Source organism: Phyllobates terribilis, unplaced genomic scaffold (assembly GCF_046119375.1).
Source record: "Phyllobates terribilis strain yellow unplaced genomic scaffold, ASM4611937v1 Scaffold_3__8_contigs__length_932513732, whole genome shotgun sequence".
NCBI classification, from domain to species: Eukaryota; Metazoa; Chordata; class Amphibia; order Anura; family Dendrobatidae; genus Phyllobates; species Phyllobates terribilis.
In genome coordinates this window covers 284,610,523-284,622,572 of record NW_027362763.1, presented here as the reverse complement: position 1 = coordinate 284,622,572, position 12,050 = coordinate 284,610,523, and the positions used below count along the sequence as shown (strand labels likewise).

Below are 12,050 nucleotides of genomic sequence, written 5' to 3'. Positions count from 1 at the left end.
AATTTCCTATGTATGTTTAAAGAGTGTGGAAGGAAACACATACAAACATGGGGAGAACAGACAAACTCTTTGTAGATGTCATCTTTGTGTGATTTGAACCCAGGGCCCCAAAGCTGCAAAGCAACAGTGCTAACCACTGAGCCACTGTGCTGGCCATTTCAAATCCAGAAATCTAATTTAGGAAATCAGCAGGAATGGGTGTAATCTCTCTAATGTGTGAGCATTCATGATGTTCAGGTGACTGTGTTGAGAGGGTGCGACAAAATGAGTTGACTCCATCCTGAATTGTCATTTGTGTGATCCTGTACGGTCAGCATACAACCTTAGAGGGCGTTATTATTTGCAATATTGCTCTGTAATGACAGTATGAACACTGCTAACCCCAAGGTTGTAACTGGTGGATGGCTTCTAAGTCATATACCCTAGGTGCCAGGATATTAAAGAAGTTGTCCACTACTTTTACATTGATGCTCTATCCTAGTTGAATAGGAGGCGGATGTGCAGTACACCGCAGCGGCCACTACCACTTGATGGCGGAGCCCCGCAGGTGAGCAGTTCTGGCCGGCGGCCGCCGCTGCCGTCACCGATAACAGCTGACCGACGGGGGTGCCACGTGTGGGACCCCGACCTATCATACACTGATGCCTTATCCCACAGATAGGGCATCAATGTAAAAGTAGTGGACATAAGGCCGGGCAGTGCACTTGACATTTGTCCCAGGTGAAGGAAAGCATAGCTCTAACACTTACCGACCCTATGCTAGTCTATACAGTGCACACTAAAAGAGAAGCCTAATGAGAAAGCAACATTTCAGGACTTTTTTTTCAAAGTGAAATTTGACAAGAAAAATTAGTAGTTTTATAGTAAAAATTGTATAAAACATAAAAACTAGAAGTCACTTTCTAACAGATTCTGATGCAGGTGGATTTACTCTTCATTATTTGCTTCATTGATTTTCATTTTTATTCTTGATTAAATACAATTAAACTAATATAGGATTTTATATAAATGTGTGTAAGTCTTGCAGCTCAGTCAGTTTTTCACGTATAAAAGCAGTAGAGCAGGTTTACATGCTACTCAATGTATGTCTGATAACTGCCCCCTGAACGTTGTATTAATCTACAGTGCTGTAATGCTGGTTCAGTTGTCGTTTTACTCTTGAATTCATCATAACCTTTGTACATGCAGTAGAGGCTAAAGCGCTTATACAGTTAAAGAATAGTTTAATTTTCAACATTTTGCAATTTAAGAAGTTGTTCAGAAATTCCTTTTTTGCCTATATAATGCAGCATAAGCATAAGAGACTCAACAGCTCAACAGTAGGGTTTCATGTTTTCATGCCAACTCAATTTCAACTTCCCCACTGATATGGTTCCTGTAATACAGACTACATTTACCATAATGCCAGAGTCTCATCACAATATTCTTGCTCCTATGTAATGGCAGCCACTGATACATTAGTGACATAGAGCTACTGTGACTGTCCCCTCATGTGTACAGAAGAGTCTCAGTGTATTTTATGTGATGTGTACAGCCGTCTCAGGGTATCCAATGTGATGGATATACAGAAGTCTCAGTGTATCCTATGTGATGTATACAGCAGAGTCTCAGTGATTCCTATGTGATGTATACAGCAGAGTCTCAGTGATTCCTATGTGTTGTATACAGCAGAGTCTCAGTGATTCCTATGTGATGTATACAGCAGAGTCTCAGTGATTCCTATGTGATGTATACAGCAGAGTCTCAGTGATTCCTATGTGATGTATACAGCAGAGTCTCAGTGATACCTATGTGATGTATACAGCAGAGTCTCAGTGATTCCTATGTGTTGTATACAGCAGAGTCTCAGTGATTCTTATGTGATGTATACAGCAGAGTCTCAGTGATTCCTATGTGATGTATACAGCAGAGTCTCAGTATATTCTATTTGATGTGTACAACAGAGTCTTAGTGTATCGTATATGATGTATATTGCAAATTCTCAGTGTATCCTATGTGATATATACAGAAGAGCCTCGGTATATTTTATGTGATGTGTACACAGCAATCTCAGTGTATCCTATGTGATGTATAAGCAGAGCGTTGATTTATTTAATGTGATATATACAGCAGAATCTCAGTTGTATCCTATACTATATATGAAGCTGTGTCTTGGTGTATCCTATTTGATGTATACAGTAGAGTCTCGGTGTATCCTATGTGAAATATATACAGCACAGCCTTGGTATGTCCTATGTGATAAATATTGCAGAGTCTTAGTGTATTCTGTGTGGTGTATACAGCAGAGTATCAGTGTCTCTGATGTGATGTAGACAGCAGTCTCAGTGTATCGTACATGATATATACAGCAGAGTGTCACGGTGGTAATTCACACGCATTCCCGATGCCGCGCTACTCACTGCATTTGCCGCTCTGCTTATCCTCTTGTCAGGCTGCCGGACTGATTCCTCATGCAGCACTTGCAACTATGCTGCATATCCCTGATGTCTCCACATGGCTATAGGGGGCGCGGGCCAGATCATGAAGGAATTTAGCCCTGCTGTGTCCTTCTGGGTTTGGATTCCCCAGCCAATCAACAAACAGCAGGTGCTATATCAGACAATGCCACTCTCCACACCTGGCCTGAACTTACGGTATAGTGTCTTTTGTCTCTAGTTTTCTGCTAAGGTGTACCTCTGTTATCAACCCGGCTTGCCTACTCGTCTGTTCTGATCTCTCCATTCCTGACCCGGTTTTGTTTGTGAACCCATGCTGCCTGTCCCGTCCCCAGATTGTCTGACTAGTCTTCTTTTCTGTACCCCTCTGTACTTCGCATACCCGCTCTGACTCATGGGTCAGCAGCTGCAGGTCTGGACACTGCCCTGCAGTCACACCTGGTGGCTATCCTGTAGCCCAAGCCTATCCTCACCACCACTAGTGAAGACCAGGTAGCCACTTAGTCACGCCCCTCCAGGGTAAGCCCGGCCAGTGGCGCAGTGGATCTACACCCACCATTGTTACCCAGAGTCTCAGTGTATCATATGCTCTCAGTTTATACTATGTGATGTATACAACAGACTCTCAGTGTATAATACGGTTGCAATCAAAATAATTCAGTTGCAATCAAAATAATTCAACCTCCTTTGTGCATTAAACAAATGAAACAAGAACAATTTAAATGGATTAGCACAATTAATATAGCAAGTTGGTTCTTCAAATTCAACACAAAATGACACTTTAAATAACTACTGCAGTCTCAGAGTTATACACCGCTTTCATGACAAGCAACTAGTATGTAGTAACACCCCATTTAGCTATTATGATCTGCTGAAAATGTGATGCATAATCAGTCACCAGCTTTTGGCAGCATTCCTGAGAAATCAGAGCCCATTCCTCATGGTCAATGGCCTCCAACTCACTAATATTCTCAGGTTTGATGCTGTAACCACCTTCTTCAAATCCCACCAAAGATGTTCTATGATTTCTTCTAAAACCAAGTCTTTTTAGACTCTATGGTGTGCTTAGGATCATTGTCCTGTTGGAGGGTCCAATGATGTCTTGGCTTCTGCTTCCTCACAGAAGACATGATTTTTTTCTCCTAGGATTTCCTGGTACGTGTTTAAAGCCATCAATTTAGTAATTAGTGAGGTGCTGACAGTGTCAGGAAGAACAAACTTTTACTATGTACTCCCTCATTAGCAAAGACGTGCTTCCTCAAAGGTGAAGATAATTGCCACTAAGGTAGATGCTACAGTACATCTCTAGCATCCCATGGCACAATGACAATGCAATTTTTCCATGCCATAACTATGATAATCTGATGTCAACACCATCAACGGATATATCTGTGATCAGGGGACATAATCACTTCTGTGGTTCAAGCGCACAGATTTTCAGGATTTGGAAACCACAGAAATATAATATCAACACGAATTATGGATAAATCATAATCATGTTTGTTGTGTCTAGGTTTTTGAAGTATGCTCAGAAATAAGTTGGTCATATTATTCCGCTTAAATACTCCTGTGAGAAAATATGACATAAATTATGTCTTTGAACCATCTTTTTTTTGCATTCAATTAGCCATCCACCTGACCAGGAGGAGACATGTGGATGATACCCTTTATAATGTATCATTCAGAAAAACTCAGGGTCAAACACAGGAGATGCAACATGCTTTGCCGATCTGTCCAAATTTTTGAAGCAATCAATTCTGCCAGAAGGTCTCACAGATTCCATTCAGAAAACATTTCAGTATTTAATCCTTTTTTTTTTTTTTACTTTTGACTTGTGTTTACATCTTTTTGTCGTTTTTATAAGCACTGTACTTTTTTCGTAAATGAAATCTAAAAATTAATACGTTTGTCCCTTGCTGTCTAAATGACCCCACAACACAAAATTGGGAAAGTATAGACTGGTTGTTTTACCCTGTATTAGCCAAAGTGTAAGAAGAGAACCTATAAGGTATGTGGGAAAGTAAGGAGTACATGTACTGTATATTAGTGTATCACCCAGGGCAAGCATCTCTCTGGACTAACAAAACGGCGAGTGGTGACCACAAGAAGTGTGTTATGGATGTGTGAACTACTAGAGTTGTGACGCACAGCTAATATAGTAAAATGGGTGGTTAATCAGTAGAGTTGAGCCTCCCCCGTAGTGTTCGAGTTCGGTCCGTCGAACACCCGTATGTTCGTCGAACTGTTCGTCGAACACCGTCGAACACCATTAAAACCAATGGCAGGCAAACAAAAACACATAGAAACACATAGAAAACACATAGAAAACACTTCAAAGGTGTCCAAAAGCTGACAAACTGCTGAGAAGACACAACTAACACATGGAAAAGTGACAAGTACATATAGTCATGCGAAAAGAAAAGAGGTGGAGGAATAAAAGGAGGGGGAGACACAGATATAGGCATGTCATGCCCTTCTAAAACCAAAAAAGTGCGAAGCCGACACGGCCAGTCCGTTCCTGTCTGTGCGACCTCCGTGTCGCCGGGTTTGTGCCAGAGCCGCGGTGGACCCTGACGGCCAGCCCCCCTCTCCCAATACTGGTGCCTGTCCGCTGGTGGGTCGAGCCCCCCCGCGGTGGGGGGGGGGGAGTAACATCTGCAGAAGAAAGACCATCTTCCAGCCAAACTAAGATGTGGGCTCTCCTCCACCTCAACTTCAACATCACAAATACTCCAGTCCTCAGAGGTGTCACCCCAATCGCACTTGCTTCGTCACAGCTCCCAAGTCTCCAGCTGCCCGTCTGAGTATGGGGTAACACAGATGGTTGAGTCTGCACAGCTGTTTACTCATACTATAGCCTGGGAAATGGAGGTCTACTCCAGAGCTTCTGTTAATCCAGACGAGGAAATGATCTGCACTGATGCCCAGAATCTTTATGAGTCGGATCCAGGACCAGATGAAGAAGGTTCTGAGCATAATGTAGACCCTCGTTCCCAAACTGTAACTCCTGTTGGTGGAGACAATGATGAAGACGATGATGAGACTCAAATACCTGATTGGAGCGACAACTTGACTTTTCGGTCAGGGCAGGAAGAGGTTGGCTCTGAGGACGACGGGTGTGAGAACACACAGGGTGATGATGACGAGGTTGGAGATCCCACTTACTGTCAACCCACAGTCAGCCAGTCGATGAGGTCAGCAGAGGAGCTGGAGGAGGATGTGACTAGCCCAGGGGATGGGAATGACTCGGTACCCGGGCCTTTGCCTGGCCTTTGGGATGTCGCGGTGGTTGGCTCCCAGGCCCGTACCCTGGGGTCACTCTTTAAAAGGGTGGATAATTGTTAATTTTATAAGAGTTCGTGACGCCACCTGTGGTATCTGGTGAGAAGCACCAGCACTGCAGCAGTCCACTGAGGCCGGTGATAAGGCAGCTCGATGGTATAGCTCCCCACAGGTGGAGCTAGGCCTCAGAAAAGTGTATGCAGGGGGAATGCAGGACAGGCGAGACCCAGCTGGGTCAGAGCAAGAACGGGAACGGACACGGTAGTCACTTCAGTACCTTTTACTGGTGGAAATTCAGGCACATCCCGGAGCACTGTAGGGTGAAGGGTGCATATCAGGATCCTCCCCAATGAGCGGGTGTAGGGCCTCCTGTTTCTTGCCTCTGCGTAGTAAGTTTCTGACCTGCCTTGAGCTAGGCCTAACTTTGTCTCTGTCCTGCGCTGGCTGACCTTGTGGTAGGGCCTTGTCTTGGAGTTCACGCTCCCAGTATGCGGGGCCTAAGCGTCTCCTGGCTCTGTTACGTATCAGCACCTTAGCGATCCTGGGACTTGTAGTTCTCCAGGGATTCCGGTTATGCCTTACTGGGTCATAGAGATCCCGGTAAGCACGGATCTGGTGTCCGGTAAATGCTTCGGGGTGAGCTGGTTAAGCTCCTCTGCCCCCTATGTACTAACTCTCCACTCGCCTTCGGCCTACTCGGGCCCTCACTAGGCTATACACACTAACGGCAGCTTGCCGCGCTTCACCAATTTTATGGCGCCGGCACACCTTAAGCTCTAACTGGGCTCCCTGAATCTAGCTAGCAGGAGCCTCGTGCTCCACTGCTGAACTATTAACTGAGTTCTCTAGACTAGACTGAGCTCCACTGCAGACAGACTTCTCTTAGGCTTCTCTACTGCAGGAACTCTTCAGAGGAACTGAACTGCCTAGCTCCACCTTCCCTATTTATATCCCTAACAGGCTCCCTCTGCTGGTCTGAGGTGGAAGGTGGAGATGTGTGAATGTTTATGGGGGCCTCTTGTGGAGGATTTCATCAATGCACTCTTCTAGGATCTGTGATACCAAGCGCAGCTGGGCGTCACAGATGCTATTGACGACGAGGTTAGGTTGCGCCTTCCTGGACAGAGACGGAGTACTGGAAGCACGTCAACAACTGCATCCTCAACCACAACTCTGCCTCTGACCACAAGTCGTGGTGGCTCTTCAGGTCGCATGGGCTCTAAGCCTTGCATAGCCTGGGCATTTTTTCAGATCGATAAGGATGACCCAACTCGTGTTATCTGTAATATTTGTCACCAAAAGCTAAGTAGAGGCCAAAAAATCCATAGTTTGAGTACTTCATGCATGAACCGTCACATGGATATGAAGCAAAAGTTGCAGTGGGAAGCTCACTGTGCTACAATGCGGCCTAGCGGGCCAGGCCAACCACCGTCTGCCCCATCTTGTGCATCCGCGGCCTCTTCATCCTCTGTGACTGGGGGGACAGCAGTCACACATGTTTTTGGACGCAGACCTGGCACCTCTTTACCCGCAACAGCCAGTGTGATTGGCAGGTCATCATTTCATTTGGAAGTGGAAACACCAGCTGGTGTTGAGCGCTCTCCGACATCGAGAGCACCACCTTTGGATCAAGGCAACCTAACTTTTCCGTCTGCATCTTCCTCACAGACTGGCAGTTTGCCGGGGACACCCTACTCAACCCCGTCTAAGCACAACAGCCAGCCCTCGGTCCCTCAGATGTGGACAAGTAAAAGACCATTTCCTCCTAGCCATGACAAAGCTAAGAGGTTGAATTTCACCATCTGCAAGCTGTTGGCTACAGAAATGCTGCCTTTCCGCCTGGTGGACACAGAGGATTTTCGAGACCTTATGTCTGTCGCAGTGTCCCATTACCAGATGCCCAGTTGGCACTACTTCTCAAAGAAAGGTGTGCCTGCCCTCCACCAGCATGTCGCACACAACATCACCGCTTCTTTGAGAAACTCTGTGTGTGACAGGGTGCATTTCACCACAGACACTTGGACGAGTAGGCATGGACAGGAGCGTTACATGTCGCTGACTGGGCACTGGGTAACTATGGTGACAGCAGGACAAGGGGCTGCTGTCCAAGTCTTGCCGTCCCCACGAGTTGTGCGTCAATCCTCTTTATCTAGAAGTTCCTCCACTGCTTCTGCCTCCTCAACCTCCTCTCAGTCCTCCACCTCCACCCAAAGCCTGTCTGGTAATGCCACCCGCTTTCTAACTGCGCAGAAGGAATCCTGCACACCTCCTTACTATGCTGGCAGCAGGGCTCACCGGCATCAGGCGGTGTTTACTTTGAAATGTATGGGAAATGTGAGTCACACAGCTGAGGAGTTGTGGTCAGCTCTGGAGACCCAGTTTCATGAATGGTTGTCTCCACTGGACCTGCAACCAGGGAAGGCCGTGTGCGACAATGCTGCAAACCTGGGTGCGGCCCTTCGCCGGGGCAATGTCACACACGTGCCTTGTATGGCTCACGTGTTGAACCTGGTTGTCCAGCAATTTTTAGCCCACTATCCCGGACTAGATGGCCTTCTGCAGAGGGCACGGTCGCTGTGTGCTCACTTCCGCCGTTCGCATCCCGCAGCTCAACGACTTACATCTCTACAGAAGTCGTTGGGCCTGCCAGTTCACCGGCTGATATGCGATGTGCCGACATGGTGGAATTCAACTCTGCACATGTTGCAGCGACTGTGGCAGCACCGACAAGCCCTGGTGCAATACGTTCTGACGTATAGCCTGGGCCAACGAGATCCAGAGGTGGGGCAAATCACGCTGCAGAAGTGGTCTCAGATCAGGGACCTATGAAGTTGACGCGCCCCCTGGGCCGTAGGGTACCTGGAGCCGGGCCGGTAGAAGCTGGGCGGTCAATCCAAGGGTAATTTGCATATATCGGTTTTATAATGTCCGACTACGCCACCTGTGGAGTGCGGCCAAATGCTCCGCCGCTGCGGAACAGTCCTCTGAAGCTGGTGGTTTTGCAGCAATGGTATTATTACTCCCCACAGGAAGAGTGTAGCTTCAGGGCAGTGTGGGTGGATGATGGTGGTTGTAGTGCAGGGAGTCAGTAATGAACACAAAGTCCGTGTGATGCAGTCCCAAGATCTTTACTCACAGTTGTTGCAGTCCAGATTACAGGTACCAGAGCAATCTCCCCCGTCGTGCTGTGCGTACTCAGTGAGGGGCTCAGTCCACCCCCAGATAGCTCCGGAGTACTTAGCAGGACCCCCTTCTGTGTGTCCTTTCTCTGGCCTTCTCCCTGCATCTCACACCCAGTGACACTTCTATCCGGTATCCTCGGGCCTTGGCGGGTGACGTGTGTTCCTTTCCCTGGGTCCTATGTCGCTACCTTCTTAGTGAGACTGCTGTGGACTTTGGCCTGCAGTACATGAAATGCTGCAGCCTCCGGTTTCTAATTGAGCCTTGCTGTTTCTCCGCTAGTTGAGGGACCGGTTCCCCTTATCTGGCCTGACCCCTCTACCTCCTGGTAGCAGCGGGCGTACGGGTGGCCTTCTGCATGGCCCGTACCCCTAGGGTCCCTTCGGTTCCTGGAGCCTTCCTGCTCCCACTCCTCTCTTCTCTCCTTCAGTCCTGGGCCTCCCAGGCTAGGCCCGCCTCCGGAGCAGAGCTCATGCAGAGCCTCTGCTCCTGTCACTTCTCCTCCTCTGACTGGCTTGCTCTTTCTAAGATGGCTTCCTATTTATACTCTCCCTATCATGTGCTCCCCTAAGCTGCTTTCTCCACCCACACCCACTACATAGGACCCTCCCGCCAGCTTGGGACCTGGGACTGTGCTCTCCCTAAGGAGCAATCTCGCCCTACCCCCACTGCGGGTATGTGTTGGATGCAGGTGTTAGGTGTAACGGGTCTGGGAGGTGGAACCTCTGAGCTACTATACAAAGGGGCAGTCCTTGTAAGGAAGCGGGTGGCTCCCAGGGAAGGCGGGCAGGTAGACACGGCAAGTGACAGGAACAGTCTCTGGGTAGAAGGGCAGGTGGTCACGGCAAGTGACGGGGAAAGTCTCTTGACAGGCGGGTGGTCACGGCAAGTGACAGCAGGGTAAGAGTCTCTAGACAGGCAGGTGGTCACGGCAAGTGACGGCAAAGCCTCCAGGTAGGCTAGCAGGCGGGTAGCAGGTGAGCACTCCCAGGTGAGCGGGTAAGAGTCTCTCGGCTGGCTGGCAGGTGGTCACGGCAAGTGACGGCGGAGCCTCCAGGTAGGCTAGCTGGCGGGTAGCAGGTGAGCACTCCCAGGTAAGCGGGTAAGAGTCTCTCGGCTGGCTGGCAGGTGGTCTCAGGCAGGTATCAGGCAGGTATCCGGCAGGTATCAGGCAGGTGCTTCCTGATCTGCAGGCGGACTGGTCCATAGACAGACTGGCGGATGCTGGTAGACAGACTGTCGGACCGCAGGTAATGCAAGCAGGTAGACAGAGCTGGAAAACAGACTGGCAACGGGACCTGAGGGCTGAAACAGAGGTGAAAGGGTTTGCAACAACTTTGCTCGGGCACCTCCATTTTGGGGGAGGTGCCTTATATATGGGAGCTCCACCAGCAATTGGCCGGGGACTCCTTAGGACGGCGCGCGCGGCCCCTTTAAGAGAGAGGGAGCACGCGCGCGCCCTAAGCACAGTGCCCGGGAAGCAGCGAGCGCTGCCAGCAGCGCGGGAAGAGGACGCCTAGGACGGAGCAGGGAGGTGAGGGGAACGGCGTCTCTGCCTAGCAGGAGGCAGGGACTCCGACGCTACAGTACCCCCCCTTTTAGGCCCCCCCTTTTTTAGGACGGAGAGAAATTTATCAAGGATGAGCGGGGCATGGATGTTCTCCCGGGGTTCCCACGTTCTCTCCTCAGGACCAAACCCCTTCCAATCCACTAGAAAAAAGGTCTTTCCTCTTACCCTTTTGGTGGCCAGAATGCTCTCTACCTCAAACTCGTCTTCAGCGGAAACCGGAGCAGGAGGCGTACCTGTAGACTTGGAAAAAGAGTTAAGTACCACAGGTTTGAGGAGAGATACATGGAAGGAGTTAGGGATCCGCAAGTTGGCCGGGAGTTTCAATTTATAGGCCACCGGGTTGATTTGTTTGATAACTTCCAGTGGGCCGATGAACCGAGGCCCTAACTTGTAGGAAGGAATCTTGAGCCGGACATATTTGGACGAGAGCCAGACTTTATCTCCAGGACGGAATTGGGGCGGATCCAGAAAATTCTTTTGTCAGCATGTTTCTTCATCCGCTCGGAGGACAGAAGAAGTGCGGATCTGGTACTTTCCCAAATGGAGGAGAATTCGCTAACAAGAGATTCCGCGGCCGGATTATCCACCGAGGCGGAGACGGGAAACGGGATCCGAGGATGTTGACCATAGACAATAAAAAACGGGGATTTGGAGGAAGACTCGCTCTCGTGATTATTATAGGAAAATTCGGCCCACGGTAAAAGATCCACCCAGTCGGAATGGTGGGCATTAATAAAGTGCCGGAGGTAACAGGTTAGAATTTGGTTGATTCGCTCTACTTGACCATTGGACTGTGGGTGATAAGCAGAGGAGAAGTCCAAGGTGACCCCCAGCAGTTTACGCATGGCTCTCCAGAAGCGAGAGGTGAACTGAACTCCTCGGTCGGATACGATGTGGAGAGGGAGACCATGAAGATGGAAAATATGATGGATAAAGTCTTTAGCCAATTCAGACGCAGACGGAAGACCCGGCAGGGGAATGAAGTGAGCCATCTTAGAGAAGCGGTCAGCGACCACCCAAATGACCGTACAACCAGCAGAGACAGGGAGATCTGTTATAAATGGCTATATGCTGCCACGGGGCAGCAGGTATCGTCAGAGGCAGAAGGCGTCCTGCTGACAGATGTCTAGGAACCTTGTTGCGGGCGCAGGACGCACAGGCTGAGACAAAGTCTATTACGTCCTTGTGCAGGGTAGGCCACCAGTAATGCCGGGTAATAAGCAGGAGGGTCTTTTTCTGGCCAGCATGGCCAGCTAGCTTAGATGAATGTCCCCAATTTAGGACTTTCTCACGATCAGGTACTGTTACGAACGTCTTACCGGGTGGAAGACGATTTAGATCAACGGGAGCCACCAGCATTACCTTGGCGGGGTCGATGATGTGCTTTGGCTCCTCCTCTAGATCGGAGAACAAAAAGGATAGGGACAAGGCATCAGCTTTGATATTTTTGTCTGCCGAGTGAAAATGAAGAATGAAATCAAAGTGGGCGAAGAACAAGGACCACCGGGCTTGGCGCGGGTTAAGTCTTTGGGCACTCTGGAGATAAGCCAAGTTTTTGTGATCCGTGTAGATAATTACCGGGT

The 12,050-nt window shown here is 48.9% G+C and overlaps 1 protein-coding gene across 1 annotated transcript in view; it reads left to right on the top strand.

The window, feature by feature from the left end:
• Window positions 1–12,050, top strand: part of WDR49 (WD repeat domain 49) — a 337,861-nt gene that overhangs the window by 82,609 nt on the left and 243,202 nt on the right. The gene's annotated exons all lie outside the window — the stretch shown is intronic.